This window comes from Chiloscyllium punctatum, chromosome 30 (assembly GCF_047496795.1).
Source record: "Chiloscyllium punctatum isolate Juve2018m chromosome 30, sChiPun1.3, whole genome shotgun sequence".
In the NCBI taxonomy this organism is placed as follows: Eukaryota; Metazoa; Chordata; class Chondrichthyes; order Orectolobiformes; family Hemiscylliidae; genus Chiloscyllium; species Chiloscyllium punctatum.
The window spans coordinates 79,814,591-79,827,638 of NC_092768.1; the positions used below are offsets into that span (position 1 = coordinate 79,814,591).

Here is a 13,048-nt window from a genome sequence, read left to right on the forward strand (position 1 = left end):
GCGGCCACACCTCCCTCTGACCTCTGTCCAAGATCCCAAAAGGATCTTTTCACATCAGGCAGAGATTTGCCTGCACATCCCAAAACCTCATATACTGCATCTAGACATTATGGGAAATTTAACATGGTTCATCCAACTAACCTACACATCTTTGGACTGTGGGAGCAAACTGGAACACCTGAAGGAAGCCCTTACAGACACTGGGGAGAATGGGCCAACTCCAACACAGACAGTCGCCCGAGACTGGAAACAAACCCAGGTACCTGGTGCTGAGGAAGCAGCGCTAACCACTGAGCCACAATACTGTGGGATCTTTGGTGCTGATGCGCTGCCCCACTGATACCTCAGTCACTCACCCTGCCTCATTTCCTAAGAGGCAGTGATGACGGAGTGGAATTATCGCTAGATAGTTAATCCAGAGACCCAGATAACGTTCTGGGGACCCGGGTTTGAATCCCATCACAGCAGATTTTGGAACGTGAATTCAATAAATATCTGGAAAAAATAATCTAGTGATGACAAGGAATCCATTGTCAATTGTTGGAAAAACCAATGTGGTTCACTCATGACCTTTAGGCAAGGAAAATGCCATCCTTACCTGGTCTGGTCTGCATGGGACTCCAGATCTATAGCAACGTGGTTGACTCTTAACTGCCCTCTGGGTAAACACAGCAATAAATGCTGGCCGAGCCAGTGACAGCCTCATCCTGTGAATGAATAAAGAAAATAGGTCAGGCTTTGTTCCTTCTCTAGTAGGTACAACTTACAAACTGAATCTGAAATGTTGTCGTACACACTGAACAAATACCTTTCCATCCAAGCCCCTAACACTACAGCACTCCGAGGCCATGTTGATAAAATTAAAACCACTTATCATTGCAGCCATATTATTCTTACAGATAACGGAGGTCTCCTGGTAAAATTGTTTATCAATTCTCCGCTGACTATTGGGAGAGAATCTACAACACAGTCCCAGTAAGATGGTCATTCCTTTCTTATTTCTCAGTGCCAACCAAACAACTTGCCTGGATGTACTCCCAGGAATATTCTCCCGAAGCCAAGCCATAATGTTATCTCTAATCAAAAACACCTCTCTCCCTGCTCTGTTGGCCCCTTTCTATCCTTGCTAAAGCATCTATACCCTGGAACATTAAGCTGGTAGTCCTATCCATCCCTGAGTGATGCCTGTGTAATTGCTGTAATATTGCTGCCATGTTCAAAACCATACCCTGAGCCCACCTGCCTGACCTGCCAGGTCTATTGCAATGAAATAAATGCAGTGCAACTGGTCCGTCCCACCTCATTCTTTGACTTGCTCTTACCTGCCTTGACAGTCTAACCGGTGAACAGTACCAGCATCAGGCTCACCTCTTTGCTCACTATCTCTTTAGGATTACCCCGACTCCCTCACTGGATTAATGCCTCCCGAGTGACACGAGCAAATCTCCCTGCTCGTCATGCTTTCTCCTTCCTATGCCATTGGTACCAATGTATAATGTCCTCCCACTGGTTATTTTCCCTTTTGAGAATATTCTTCTCCCTCTGTGAGACATCCTTGACACTGGCACCAGGGCAGCACCACCCATTCTGATCTCTCACTGTCAGCTGCAGAAACGGCAGTGTGTGCCTCTGACTAGAGAGTACCCTATCACCATCGATCGTGTGGAACTGGATATATCTCACATTATGTTAGAAGCCAGTCTCAGTACCAGTAACTTGGCTGTCAGTGCTACATTCCCCTGAAAGTCTATTCCCACCTACATTTTCCAAAACAGTATACTTGTCTGAGATGGGGACAGCCACAGGAGACTCCTGCAGTACCGACCTACCCCTCCTAGCTTTCCTGGAGGTAACCCATCTACCTTACTGTATTTGCAATATCCTGCAATCCGGACACTGCGACCTATCACACCCCCCCGGCTCCTGTCAATTCCTCACTGCCTTTAATCAGTCCTCCACCAATCCATGCGTTCCAATAGGATTTGCAATCACACTTGCTGCAGACAATCATCAGGATCATTGAAACTCTCCCTAATTTCCCACATCCGACAGGAACAGCACGCCACTCTCCAACAGGCCATCTCTCCGCCTTAACAATCTACAGACCAAGACAAAGGGACAGTCTTACTGCTCGGAAAATACTGCCCGAGAATAACTTAATGCTTACGTTTTATATCTTAAACATTTAATCAAGAGACCCTAAGACATTAAAAAGAAATCCTCACCTGACTCACGATTGTAGATTCAATAAAATAAAATCAACTAAGATTGATATTTGAAGAGACTGAAATTCACTGAGCTGATCCCCGGCTCTGAGTGCATCCAAGGATGAGGTCTCTCTGAGGGCAGCTGTGAAATGTCTCTGTTTCTCTTCTCTGCCCACTCCATTTCCAGAGAGGTTTTTAACTTCACAGCAAGTCAGCTCAGAGAGGTCACTGCTTGGTTTTATTCACTGGGGGTTGCCTTTGCTGCCCAGACCAGGATTTATTGGCCACCTTTACTTGTCTTGGAGAAAGTGGTGGTTAACCCCCTGCCTGAATTGCTGCAGTCCATGTACACCACAGTGATGTTTGGACAACAACCCCCTCTGGCCCCACAACCCTCCCTGTCTCTGTAATCCACCACCCCTCCGGCTTCAGAAATTACATGGCCGTGGCTTAAGATTTTTATTTAGATTCATTTTTGTTTAATAAACTGGCCCAAAAACGTGAAATATTTCACCCTCAAACAAATTTCTGTTGATTCACCTTTTGTAGAGGCTGACACATGGACGTTGCAGTATTTTATCTCACATTGTACACGTAGAATGATGGAACTTTCTTTTAAACATTGCTAAAAAAAGGGAGGCAATGGCTTAATGGTATTCCTGCCAGATGAGTGACATGTGCAATGTTCCGAGGATTAGGGTTAGAATCCCAACATGGCTGATGGCAGCATCGGAATTCAATACAATCTAGAATGAAAAAGTGAATGATGACCATGAAACTATTGTCAATTGTTAGAAACTCATCTGGTTCACTAATGTCATGTGGGGACTAAACGGTCATCCTCACCTGGTCTGGCCTACATGCGATTCCAGACCCACAGCAATGTGGTTAACTCTCAACTGCCCTCAGGAAAAATACTTTGAAAACTGTTAACAAATACTCCGCAGGTATCACTTAAAAACTGGCTGTTCCCATTGGGAATGTGAATTTCTGAATGGCCTGAACGAAAACGGAGTTTCAGCTTCACCTTCTCCCTTTCTCACCTCACTCTGTTTACACCCAACTCCAGAACACTCTCATTGAGCCAAACAGCCCTCACAGTGCAGCCCTGTCAATTTCATTGTCTGCTCACACCTACACTGCCCTCAGCCTCCTGTACTGTTCCAATGCATCTCAATGGGAGCTCAGGGACAGCACCTCATCTTTCAATTCAGTCCTTTGTAACCCAGAGTCAACATGGACCTCAGCAGTTTCTGAATGAACAGACAGTTGTCAGAAGCTGGAACATTCCACCTGAAAAGGTACTGGAATTTGAGTCCAAAAGGACTTTTAATGGGAAGTTGGCATGTAATTGAAAATATGAAGTTTACAGGTTAACATCATGAAGTGGGTGATTAGGTCTAAATCTGAGTGTTCTTACAAAGATAATTTGGATAAATCTGTGCTCCCTCTCAGGCCAATACCTCCTTCCTCAGCTGCAGGGCCCAGAACAGAGCACACACCCAAAGGATGATCCAACCACATCTTTCTGCTTAACAAAAATATTGGAGATATTTTCTCACAAACAGAACAGACAAACCTTTCTCCTTCCACAGTTAAATGCCATTGTTATTCAGATCCTGATGACTCCATTGACTGTAAAAACTTGCTTTTGAGATCCCAGGCTCAATTATTCTGATTTAATATCCTATGCAATGAATTCACAAAACAAAACTCTCAGTCAGTGCAGGAAGAATATAAAGACATATTTTTTTCTTAGTATGTGCTTGATGTGTAAATGCCTCTCTTCAAGTTGCATGCCCCCTCCCCCCCAAATCCGAGGAAGGGGACATGCACATGCGCCTCACTGTACCTTACCCCCAATAAAAATAGCGGCCATATCCCAGGACCTTTCACCGCCTGAGGGCTGCAGCCATTTTCCCATCTGCTGCAAATGCGGGATTAAGAGTTTCTAATTCAGATTTACGAACCGCACAGTGTGTAATTAAAACTTCCCAGTCTAAAGTGACTCATTATCTCCCTGTCTCTGAGGCCAATCTCCCCTTCCCTGTTTGCGTCTCCCACATTCACCGACGGCCGTGTCACGTGGCGCTGCACAGGCAGAGTTACTGGTGACGTGTCATACCACTGGCCACGCCCCTCATTCACTCCCATTGTTTGGATGACCAGCTGGTTCCACTTGGTCCACCAGTCCCACCACCTTTTCCTATTGGTCCGAAACTTCCACCAATCAGCTTGACCCCATTGTGAGGTCAGTGGTGGGATCATCCCCCTCTCTGAATCAAACCCAGAAGGTGTATGGATGGTGTCAATCAGGAACAACAAGCAGAAGGTGGTGGGAAAGCTCAGCAGGTCTGGCAGCATCTGGGAACAGAAATCTGTCCAGTGGCCCTTCCTCAGAACCGATGGGAGCTGGGAAAATTAGAATCCTGACAGTGTGGAAACAGACCATTCGGCCCAAAGGCTCCACAGCGTCTCTCCGAAGGGTATCCCACCCAGACCCATTCCCCTGCCACATTACTGTATATTTCTCCTGACTAATGAACCTAACCTACACATTCCTGAGCATTATGGGAAATTTAGCTTGGCCAATTCAACTAATCTGCAGATCTTTGTACTGCAGGAGGTAGGGGTTAAAGAGTAAATAATAGGCAGGGACAGAACCAAAAGAGAGACCAGAACATTTGGAAAGACAAAGGAGTGGATTACGATCTGGCTGGGAGGGCGCATATCTGTTAATGGAGGGGACAGGAACCCGTGTCTGGCAGCATCTCAGTGGAGGTGGCGGAAATGGCGACTGATGATCTACGTTTTGCTGCAAAAACAGACCCCGAGCTTCCAGCTGCCTACCACTTTCACACACGAGCCTGTTCCCTGGCCAACATCTCTGTCTCATGCTTACTGCAATGTTCCAGTGAGGCCAGAACATACCAAATGGCCCCGTATTTCAAGGACTGCAATTTCCCCTACCATGTGGTCAACACCATCCACTATATCTCCTCCACTTCCCGCACCTCTGCCTTTGAAACCCACACCTCCAACTGCAACAAGGATAGAACACCTCCCCCTCCCCTCCCCCCCAGTCCTTACCTTCCACACAGATACAACACATCATCCTCTGCCATTTCCACCATCTACGATCAGACCACACCACCAGATTCTTAAGGGGTTTGACAGAATAAATACTGATGTGTCTGAGGGTAAATACTGAGAGGGAAGTTTGAAACCAGATTCTGAGTCAGTCACAGAATCAAGGGTTCTGTTTCGGATTCGTCACGTTTAATGCAACACAGACACGGGTAAGGGGTTTCAGTCGCAATGGAGCTGGGGTAAGGAGGAGACAAGCAACGTTTAAGAGATTGGAATTCCTGGTGTTTGGGATTGTGTAGATGTCTGATCAGAAGGTTAGCTTGGGGTCAGATATAACTGCAATACTGTGAAGGGTGTAGTTCTGCTGCATAGTGCCCAGTGAGAGGGAGAGGCTTAGCAGTAAGGGGAAGGAATTTGTCAGGCAATGGGTTTAACCACTACAATGTTTCATTGGAGGAAACTGCACCTAATCGAGTAGTGGGAATGTGGTAAGCAGTTTGATAACTGAATAACAGTGGAGTAGTGGAGAGGGATGATGGGGAGGGAGAGCTGGGCATCGTCAGTGTACATGTGAAACCCAACATGGCACTTTTGCACAATGTCACCTCCTGGCAGTATGTACGTGAGATACAGAAGGGACCAAGGACACCAAATACAAGGAATTCAGAAAGGAAAGGGAGAGTGGAGATGTAGCAGGATTTTGGGAGAGAAGGACATAACCAGAAAAGACAGAACAAGGAACAATATCTGTGAATCGGTGAGGGGGACTGATGAGGAGGAGGAAAGAGAGTTGGAAAGTCTGTAGTTTAGTGAGATTAGGGTAAAGGGTCAAGGTGAGCTGTGATAAGGCTTGACAAGAGACTGGAGTAAGATGTAGGTTTAGGACAAAAACTAGGAACACTACGTGACGCAGTTTGGCTTGGCGGGCTATTGGGAGGGAGGGAAGCTCCAGATCGGATTATCTCAGTCTTAGTGACAGAAAAACTCCATGTGCTCCAAACTCTTGTTGCTGGAGAGAAGGATGGAGGAGACAGAATGATGGACAGTGTTTCACAAAGAAACAAAACCTGGGTAAGTGATACTTAAAGTGAGTGAACAAACCTAATGTATTTAAATTTTATCCAAAATATTAAAACGAACGACTGAAGTCCTGGTTTGAATCCCATCTTGGCAGATGGTGGAATCTGAATTCAAGAAAAAATAACTGGAATTAGGAATCTCCTGATCTCTATAGAACCATTGTCAATGGTGAAAAACATCCTGCCAATCTGACAGTGGCCCAGCAAACTACTCACTGTATTATTCACTGCAAAGTCTCAACAAAGGAATGAAACTGGATGGACCACTCGGCATCTCAGAAGGCACCATCTAATACAATCACAGAATCAGCCCTCTCGATGGTGCAACGTCCTCCTCACTAACATCTGGAGTTTGGTGCCAAAATGTGGACAGCTGTCTCACAGACCAATCAAGGAACAGCCTGACATATTCATACACATGAAATCAACCCTTACAGACAATGACCAGACACCACCATCACCATCCCAAGATATTGAGTGTGTGGTGATGGAAAAGCGCAACAGGTCAGGCAGCATCCGAGGAGAAGGAGAATCGACGTTTCGAGCCTAAACACTTCATCAGCCTGACCTGCTGTGCTTTTCCAGCACCAGACTCTTGACTCTGATCTCCAGCATCTGCAGTCTTCACTTTCTCCTGAAATCTCTGGATATGTCCTGTCCCACAGGCAGGACAGACCAGGCAGAGGTGGTGGCACAGTGGTGTACAGACAGGGAGGATTTGTCCTGGGAGGACACAGCATTGACTCCAGAGACCAGGAGGTCTCATGGCTCCTGCTGATTACCACGTCCCATCCACCCTTGGCTGATGAATCACTTCTCCTTCATGTTGAACAACATTTGGAGGAAGCACTGAGGCAATAAAATGGTGTCAAATGTACTCTGGGTAAAGGATTTCAATGTCCACAATCGAGACTAACTCTGCAACAGAATTACTGACTGAGCTGGCCAGGTCCTAAAGGATATATATAGCTGCTCAACTGAGACTGCAGCGGGTGGTGAGGGAACCAACAAGAGGGAAAAACATACTTGATCTCATTGTTATGAATTGACCAGCTGCAGATACATCTGGCCATGACAGTATCGGTAAGAGCGACCATAACACATTCCTTTTGGAGACAAAGTCTTGCCTTAAAGTTGAGAAAAACCTCCATTGTGTTGAGTGATACTATAATCGTTCTAATTGGGACAGACTTTGAAGAGATGCAGGATCTCAAACTGGATATCTCTGAGGGACTGTGGGACATCAACAGCAGCAGAACTGTGCTCCAGCACAATCTGTAATCTCATGGGTTTGTAAATCCTGCTCTCACCCATCACAATGGACAGGAAAGGAGGGCATGCCATGAGCAGCTCCAGGCAGACCTACAAATGAAGTGCCAACCTGGTGAAGCTACCAAACAGAACTACCTGCATATCAAACAGCATCAGCAGCAAGCAACAGAGCTAAGGGATCCTACATCCAACGGAACAGATCAGAGCTCTGCAGTTCTGCCACACCCAGTTGTGAACGGTGATGAACAATTAAACAACTCACTGCAGGAAGCATCACAGATATCCCCACCCTTACTGATGGAGGAGCCTCACACCCATGCACCAGATAAGATGACAGCATTTGCTGCAATCTTCAGCCAGAAGTGCAAAGTGGGATGATCCATCTTAGCCTTCTCCAGTGGTTTCTAACATCACAGATGTGAGTTTGAAGCCAGTTCGGTTGAGTTTGAATAACATCAGGAAATGGTTAAGTAGTGCAAAGGCTATGGGTCCTGCTAACATTCTGGCAATAACACTGATAGCTTGTGCTCCAGAACTTGCCACCCACCAAGTCACGTACCGCTCCAGCCCTGGCATCTACCGACAATGTGACACATTGCCCATGGATGTTCAACACAAAAACACAGCGCAATCCAACGCAGCCAATTTCCCTCCATCAGTCCACACTCGATCAGCAGTAAAGTGATGGAAAATGTCATCAACAGGGCTACCAAGCAGCAGCTGCTCAGCAACAGCCAGCTGAGCAACACTCATTTTAGGCTCCACCAGGACCACTCAGCCCCCGATTGTGTTACCGCCCTGATTCACAACCTGACAACCAGGTGAATCCCAGAGGTGAGGTGAGGGTGACAGCCCAGTCCCACTACAAGATCACTAATTCTAGCTGATTCTACCCTTGTCTCAGCTCATATACTCTCATCCATCTTGTGTTATCTCCAAACTTCATTATCCAAACATACTCCTGGCCAGCTTCCCACATTCAACCTCCCTGTAATCTCAAGAAAAACTAAATCTCTGCTGCCCAAGTACTCCCTCGAACCAAAACTTGTTGATCCATCAAAAGGCTCCTATTCATAATCAACGATAGAGCCACAGAAATGTACAGCATGGAAACAGACCCTTCAATCCAACCCGTCCATGCTGACCAGATATCCCAACCCAATTGCGTCTCACCTGCCAGCATCCGGACCACATCCCTCAATTTAAAATTCTCACTCTTGATTTAATTCGTGATTGTGATCATCCCTAGCTCGCTGCATCTCAACCCTTTGAGACCTCGACAACCCATTCTGTTCGAGACTCTCAATGACCTGTTAATTCATTACTGCATCTGTGTGGCTGCTTTTACAGTTGCCAAAGCAACAAGGTCTGAAATTCGCAGCTAAAACCTCACAGGTCTGCTTTCCCCCTTTAAGGCATTCCTCAAAACCTGCTTATTTGGCAATGCTTTTGGTCACGACCGAATATCATCCTTCTCTGGCCTTATGTCTAAAGTTCCCAATAATATTTTTGTGAAATTATAAGCAGGATAATAAAACTACAAACTGTTCTTGATTTGGACATTATCTTCAAATCATCACTGTTGCTGAATGAATACTCTGTAATGTCTCTTACCCAACCACATTGTGGGAGCACCTTCACCACACAAACTGCAGCTGTACAAGAAAGTCAAACATCACCCTCTCCACAGGCAGCAGGGCTTTGACATTAATCACTGGTATCTGTGGAAGGAGAAACACAGTTGATGTTTCAGGGAGTGCAAAATGGATTACAGGGAATGAAAATGGTGCAGAATTTGATAGTTAGAAATGGAAGGAAAATGCACTTGCTTATTGGAAAAAAGAATTCTTGACTGTCAAAGATTTTCCAGAAAAAAACTAATAAGCAGCACATTGTCAGGAGCTGGGCGGCAGTGAAAAATTAACTTACAAAAATGTCTGTAAAAGTAATCGTAAAATACTAAACAGACCAAAAATACACCCATTGTTCGATACTGAGCAAGTTTGATATTGACAAAGTGCTCATAAGGGAGCCCAGAGATGAAGCAAAGCTGTATAAGCTGTTATGATCCCACTGTCATCGAGATGTATAGCACTGACACAGACCCTTCGGTTTAACTCATCCATGCCAAACAGGTATCCGAACCTAATCTATTCCCATTTGCCAGCACTTGGCCCATATCCCTGTAAACGCTTCCTAATCAGATCATGTGTCTATTTAGATGCCTTCAACAAGTTTTAATTGTACTAGCCTCCACCACTTCCTCTGGCAGCTCATTCCACCCACTGCATGAAAGAGTTTTCCTTTAGGCCCCTTTGAATTTTTGCCCCGTTCACCCTAAAGCAATGTCCTCTACTTTTGGACACCACTACTCCAGGGAAAACATCTTGTTCATTTACTCTGTTCATGCTCTTCATGATTGTATAAACCTCCATAACATCACCACTCAGCCTATGGCACTACAGGGAAAACAGCCGCAGCCTTTTATGCCTCACCCTACAACTCAAATCCTCCAACCCTAACAACATCCTTGTAAGTCTTTTATGAAAACTTTCAATTTTCACAGCACCCTTCCGATAGGAGGCAGGCCAGAATTGCACACAATATTCCAAAAGTGACCTCACGAATATCCTGTACAGCAACATGACCTCCCACATCCTATACTCAATGCTCTAACCAATAAAGGAAAATACACTGAACACCTTCTTCATCATCCTATCTACCTGCAACTTGACTTGCAAGGACTATGATCCTGCAGTCCAAGGTCTCTTTGTTCTGCAAGCGTCTCCAGGGCCTTGCCATTCAGTGTATAAGTCTTGGGCTGAAAAATGTGTTGCTGGATGTTAGAAACGAAAATCGCTTCTTAATAATCGCTCTAGACAAATTCAGGAAAACAAAGTTTTATTAGCAAGTCTGCAGAGTCGGGCAGCCTTCTGAGTAAAAGGCGCGCTGAGGCTTACAAAGTTTCTCATTATATACAGTACAAATCCCTCCCCTCCTTGGCTCTAACAAGCCATGAGGTTCACATTCTTAAAAACATCATTATTCTTCGATTTACACCCTTATCACAAAGTCTGCAACAAATGCCTCCAGACCCTCCCCTCCCTGGCTCTAACGAGCCATGAGGTTCACATTCTTAAAAACATCATTATTCTTTGATTTGCACCCTTATCACAAAGTCTTCAGAGTCTCCAAAGTTGTTTCTCTCACCCTGCAGTATTATCAGTCAAGGACTCATCCTTCCCTGCCTGTGTTAATGGTTTCATCAATCAAGGGCCTGTTTGTTTTTACTCTGCTCACAAATTGTCAGCATTCTGCACAATTTAAACTATTCTACTTTTGAGTATAAAAAATGTTTTAGAAAAGAAACAAAAGTTTTGTCTTTTATTATAGATCAGTCTGTGGTCCAGGCACATCTTAAAGTTTAAACCGAAATTACCTCTCACACTGGAAAAGCACAGCAGGTCAGGCAGCATCCAAAGATCAGGAGAATAGACGTTTCGGACATGAGCCCTTGATGCTGCTTGACCTGCTGTGATTTTCCAGCAACACATTTTTCAGCTCTGATCTCCAGCATCTGCAGTCTTCACTTTCCCCTAGTGTATAAGTCCTGCCCTGACTTGCTTTTCCAAAATGCAGCATCTCACATTTATCTCAATTCATCCGTATCTGATCAATATCTCACTGGAACCTGAAGTAACCTTCTTCACTATGCACAATACCTCAAATTTTGAATGACATGCAAACTCAGTTACGATAGCAAGTCATTTAAATGAATGACAAAACAAATCCAGAAATAAACATCCAATTCTCTGAGTTTGAATGTGCTCTGTGTAAATCCTGCCCAATGACTCTGTACCAGAGAAAGGCTGCACATGCGCCTGGCTGCACCTTGCCCCCTACAAAGATGGCGGCTGCGCACGTGTCCACTGAATCGTTGCCCCAAATAAAGATGGCCCCAACAAGCCACACTCACTCAGGCCTGCAGCCCCGTTTACTCCAAACACGGGACTGGGATGTTCAAATTTGTGTTTTCGGACGTGCACAACATGTTTGTAAAAACTCTCCGCTCATAGCAACAGTCCTTCTCCCGTTTCCCTCTGTTTATTTATTTCTTTCCTTACCGTATCCTTTCGCTCCATAACTTCCCGAGCATTCATTACAGCTACTCTAGGCCGCGCGCGAGGGTGATCACGTGTTTAGTCTAGTTCTGCCCCTCGTTCACTTTGATTGGTTGGAGGACCAACCGCCCGCTAGGTCCTCCAGCTCCGCTCACCGTCCTTTCATTGGTCCGGTGCTGACATCAATCACCCGGGGTCCCTTTGTAGGCTAGAGCATGCGCAGTGTGTCCTGCTTTTGCTGATATGTTGGGTAATGTGATGGGAGAGTTTACTGAGGGGACGGATCCCTTTGTGTGAGCTCTGCAGTAGATTTCCTTTATTCATGGAGGGAATTGCCTTCCTACTCATGACTGTATAGCTGTGATTGATGAACCAATGCCAAATGAGCCAGTACATAAACACCCCATTTTCACAACATCTGAGATGTTCAGCACATTGTATCACACTCTTCTTTGGAGATAAAACAAGCATGAAATGGACCCTCAAGGAATCGGAGCAGGAGTAGGGCATTCATCCCCTCCAGCTTGTTCCCCCATTCTATCAGATCATGGCTGGGCCAACCCAGATCTCAACACCTCTTTTATGCTTGATCTGCATAGCCCTCAACTGCTCAATACTTCAAAAATCTATCTGCCCTCTTTTAGAATAATTTGAGATAGAATCATAAATTCCCTACTGTGTGGAAACAGGCCCTTCGGCCAACAAGCCACACAGCCCTCTGAAGAGTAACTCAACCAGATCCATTCCCCTACCACATTTAACTTTCATAATTGTTTGGGCTCGAAAATTCTAGCCATTCACTGAGAGAAAATAAATCTTTACATTTTTTACAAAATGAATGTTCCCTTATGTAATGTCCCCTGGTTTGAGACTTCATTGGTGCTAGAAGATCTCGTCAACATCTACCCTGTCAAGCTCCTCAGAATCTTGTTTCCATAAGATCACCCCTTATATTATGTGGGTAGCACAGTGGTTAGCACTGATGTCTCACAATGCCAGAGACCTGGGTTTAATTCCTGCCTCAAGTGACTCTCTGTGTGGAGTTTGCACGTTGTCTGCGTGGCTTTCCTCTGGGTGCTCCGGTATCCTCCCACAATCCAAAAAAAATGCAGGTTACGTGAATTGGCAATGCTAAATTGCCTGTAGTTTTAGGTGAAGGGGTAAATGTAGGGGAATGGGTCTGGGTGGGTTGTGCTTCGGCGGATCGGTGTGGACTTGTTGGGCCAAGGGCCTGCTTCCACACTGTATGTAATCTGTTTGTTGAGATTCTATTGTATAA

The 13,048-nt window shown here is 45.3% G+C and overlaps 1 long non-coding RNA gene across 1 annotated transcript; it reads right to left on the bottom strand.

The window, feature by feature from the left end:
• Positions 1–595: 595 nt before the first annotated feature.
• On the bottom strand, positions 596–11,845 carry LOC140455039 (uncharacterized). The gene is made up of 3 exons (XR_011952763.1): positions 11,773–11,845; positions 9,263–9,369; positions 596–707 (listed from the first exon to the last, which is right to left on the bottom strand). It is a non-coding gene; the product is annotated as an uncharacterized lncRNA (long non-coding RNA).
• Between the last annotated feature and the right edge of the window lie 1,203 nt (positions 11,846–13,048).